At 37.1% G+C, this 4,454-nt stretch overlaps 1 non-coding gene across 1 annotated transcript; it reads left to right on the top strand.

The window, feature by feature from the left end:
- The first annotated feature begins 923 nt into the window (after positions 1 to 923).
- On the top strand, positions 924 to 1,037 carry LOC128590907 (U5 spliceosomal RNA). The gene has a single exon (XR_008381370.1). It is a non-coding gene; the product is annotated as a U5 spliceosomal RNA (small nuclear RNA).
- Positions 1,038 to 4,454: the final 3,417 nt, after the last annotated feature.

Here is a 4,454-nt window from a genome sequence, read left to right as displayed (position 1 = left end):
GATTTCAATCACCCAAATCTAGAAGTTACTCTTTATTATAATATTCTAAAAATGCAAACTGCCTTCAAAAAGAACAGTAAAAATTCATACTAAAGACAAAACAAAAATCAGGCAAATCTTAAAGTTGATCTTAAAATTTATGGTTCCAAAATGGCAAACGAAAACTTTTAAACCAAGTTTATAGCCCAAGCCATAGATAAAAATAGAAATCTTAGTCATGCATGATGGAAGAACTCATATACACCCTCCACAGAGTTGTGTTCTCAGAAAGGGGAAGATCTGATTTCTCAAAATCTGTTTTTCAAGCGAAATGAATAAAATATCTCAAATATTTTATAGGTGCCAAACACAGCAGATGGCATTTGCATGAGGATTATATAATCACATTGAAAACCAACCATAAAGTTCTAAGAATACACACAGAGTGAAAATACCTCCACCTCACCCTCTCACTGATCAGAACGACTCTCCTGAAGGGAGGGCCCACCATCTTCCCAGGCTACAAGGAGAAATGCATTCGGAGCAGAAGTACATTCCCCAGTTCTAGAGTGAAATTGGAATCAAAGGAGTTCCGACAGTGCCAGTGTGTTCTCATCATCACAGACGCTCCAAACCCAGTGATTTGAACCCAGCAGAGCCAGTGAATTCAAGAGAGGTCCACTATATAAACCCTTGTGTGTTATTTTCATAACTCACTCAATTTTTTCAATTCTGTTTTTTCATACTACTGAGATTTATTTGCATATCCACAATACATTGCTAAACAACTTCCAACTTTAAAAGTGACTCAATTCTCCTTTTTCTTTAGAATTATTTTTCCCCAAAATGAAGTTGTTGTTGCAGAAAAAGTAGAAGTCATTAACTCTCTGAGGAAAAAAGTCACCATCCGAAACCTGACCTCAAAGTTGTACTGGAAGACATGTATACTCTGGTTTCTCCTCAGATGGCATAAATTTTTCACCTTTTACTAAAGATTTCTGTAGAGAGGAACAACTGAATCTTTAACCAACTTCTTGAGGCTTTGTGCCCACAGAGCTCATCATGATGTTAACAAACTTTGCAAGATTTTTCTCTTGTTTTGTAATTTGCCTATGTTAAGTTGCAATCTTATCTGTGACTTGTAAAGTATAAAAAAGTATTAAAAAGCATTGTTTTTCAACCAGCCACCTTCTGCAGTTTTCACATGTTTCCCCTTTAGCCCCGGACAACTGCACCAGGAGACCCTACTGGGTTGCAACTGCCTTTGCCCACAAACCAGGGACACAGCTCCATGTGGAAATGAAGTAGACTGTCCTTGAAGGGGTCCCTGCCCAGTATCATCCCTTAAAGTCACAAACCAATTAGGGGAAGGTCAGGGACATGTGAAAACAAACCATCCCTGTACCAACACCCCCCACATACACTGGTATGCGACTTAAGGAACAGTGTCAAGTGTGTTCAGCCACATCTAGTGGAGGAGGGGCACTCACTGAGCCCCTCAAAGTGGTTTGATCCAGTATTCTTTGAGCATAAATTGTATCTTCAGCAATCACTTTATGTCCTGTAGGCTTCAGTAGTGTTTCAATATCTACTTTGGATAGGTGAATTTATGAATATGTGAAGTTATGTTTTAAGATACAGTCTTGTTCTCTAATGAAATAAGATGAGAAAAAAATCCCCTTCCCAATAAGACCATAAGCTCCTTCTTTCCCTACAAAGACCCCAACATGCATCCCACCGCACCTAGCAAAGGAGACACATTTAGCCTCTACGAATGCATGCTGACTGATTTTGTTAAACCAGTTTTATCAAGCTGTAATTTTATATAAAATAAAACCCAATTTTGAGTATAATTAGATGAATTTTAACAAATATTTAAAGTCGCATAGCCACTACCACCATCAAGATAAACAAGATTGCTATCACCCACCCACCCCCAATTTTTTTTCTTCTTTGTAGTCAAGGCCATCTCCCAGCTCCCTAGCCCCAGGAAACCAAACCAGTATCTATCACTGTTGTTTTACCTTTTCTAAAATTTCATATAAATTAAATCCTACAGTGTCTGGCTTCTTTCTTTATCACAATGTGTCTGAGATTTATCCATGCCATTGTATCAATAATTTCCTCTTTGAGTACTACACTGTTGTCCCACAGTTGATGGGCATTTGGGTTGTTTTCAGTTGTCAGTAATATTATTAAAATGACTTGCATATGCCAGCACAAGTCTTTGTATGGTCATACATTTTATTTTTCCTTGGGTAAACTCTTAGGAGTGGAATTACTAGGTTACAGGGTAAGTATATATTTGACTTTATAAGAAATTGCCAAAATTTGCAAGTGGCTGTAACATTTTGCATTCTCACTAGCAGTGTTCTGATTGTTCATCAGTACTTGGTATGCTTGTCTTTTTAATTTTAGTCATTCTTTTATGGGGGCAAGACATGATTGCAAGAGGGACTTTACCTAACAATTGCAATCAGTGTAACCTGGCTTATTGTACCCTCAATGAATCTCCAACAATAAAAAAAAAAAAATTTTAGTCATTCTGATGGGGGGGGGGTTCATTGGGCAATTTTAATTTCAATTTCCCTAAAGACTAATGTCCTGGAATACCTCTTCATGTACTTGACAAATTAATTCTGATCACTAGCTTTTGTGTGGTGTATTATTAAGAACATTCTCAGAAGGGTCAAATATTTTCTCCCTGGACACAGCCACTTGGAAATCCAGAGCTATGCAGAGTCTGGAATGACTGTCTTGACATAAGAACCACACCTAGGAAAAGCTGCACATCTAAAAAATATCCACACTTTCGAAAAATATTTCAAAACTAAAATTGAATAGTTAAAGGCCAGATTAGTTGTCTGTCTTTTCTTCCTGGGTGTGGGGGGGACCTCTCATCTCACAAATAGAAAGATCTAGAAATGGTACAGCAGTTCCTTCTCTAACAGTCTTAACAAGACACCCCCATATAGCACATCACTAGCTATCAGATGGCCATACGAGATTTGAAGGTTTCAGAACACTAAATTTGCCTCTCAAAAGAAACAAATGTTAAATTATGCCACACATGTCGTTAGTCTCTTATAAGATTCAATTTTCTCTTCATCTTATTTTAGGTGGGATTCAGAACACCCACCAGGGATTTTTTTTCTTATGAGAGAAAATGAGAGAATGTTGTTTTGGTAGAAAGTGTGTTCAACTCCTAATCATTTGTCAAGATTTTTTTTCATATGAGATATAGCTTTCTTTCTACTTAAAGTACAGTAAATTACTCATATTCAGGACATCAAAAAATGTCACCTCTTTACTTAGGAAAGAATAAAATCAGTCTACACAATTATCCTCTCCATCACTAACAATCTCAAAAAAAAAAAAAAAATCCCACAGAACTTGTCTCTATAACCCTTCTAAATTCTTTGCTAGAAATTCACCGAGACCCTGAGTCTCTCCTCCCAATTTTCCATCTTCCCATCTCATACTATAAATGTTGCTCTCCAACCTTTACATTGCAGAACCAAGTTCAATAAATTGCTTCTTCTTTCAATTGCAAAAAGTCTTTTCAGACATGATTTATATAACAACCTTATTTTCATCAGAAAAGAAAAAAAGACATGAAACAAAAATCCTTTTACAGCTGAGATATATTAATTTGCATCATCCTTCTGCAACCTTCACCTGTATGTGCATCTGACTGGAGATTACAGATTTCGTTGGCCAGCCCGTATTTGACTCTGCAGGTGTAGAAGTATAACCATGATGAAATGAACAAGTCTTTCCAGACATTAGCTGGATCCATTCTCTTTTATAAACTAGGGGTGTTGGTAACTGAATTGGAATCAATATGGATCGTTGTTTCCATGTTTAGGATAAGGGGAATATTCCGTTTTTATAAATATTCAACGTTTGACTTATTTTTTTGACAAGCATACTCTAAAATGTAAGACATGCCATTTTAAAGCCAGACATAAGTTTAAATGCCTGAGATTTGGCCAAAGAAACAGAAACACGGTATCAGATGAGAGCACTGTGGCATTTTTGCTTATGTGTTAATTATTCCAGCTAGGACTGAGCCCCCAAAGACATTTTGCCAACATCCGTCAATCAGTCCTTTTGTGGAAATCAAAGTCATCTAATCAGTTGCAAAACTTGGAAAGACTGATAAGCTCGATTATGTCTTGCTTCCTCATATTTTCTTCTGGAAGTCCTTTGCCAAACTCTGTCTCCATATCCAGCCCCAAGATCTTTTAATTTCCCAATAGTGTTCCTGCTCTCTCTTTGTCCCCTGTTGTGACTAAAAGGCTTGGTCTGCTTGAAGCCAAATTCACAATGCAAATGAGCAGCAGAGAAATGTGGGAAACAGAAAATAGCATTCCTGCTGCTCAGAGCACCATCTCAATAAGCAGAGGCACTGACTTCGCTTTTTTTGAAAGAACTCACCATACATGGCAATTATTTAAACCATATATTAGTAA

The sequence above is a fragment of the Nycticebus coucang genome, chromosome 7 (genome assembly GCF_027406575.1).
Source record: "Nycticebus coucang isolate mNycCou1 chromosome 7, mNycCou1.pri, whole genome shotgun sequence".
NCBI classification, from domain to species: domain Eukaryota; kingdom Metazoa; phylum Chordata; class Mammalia; order Primates; family Lorisidae; genus Nycticebus; species Nycticebus coucang.
The sequence above is the reverse complement of the archived record's forward strand: the minus strand, read 5'-3'. Positions and strand labels throughout refer to the sequence as shown.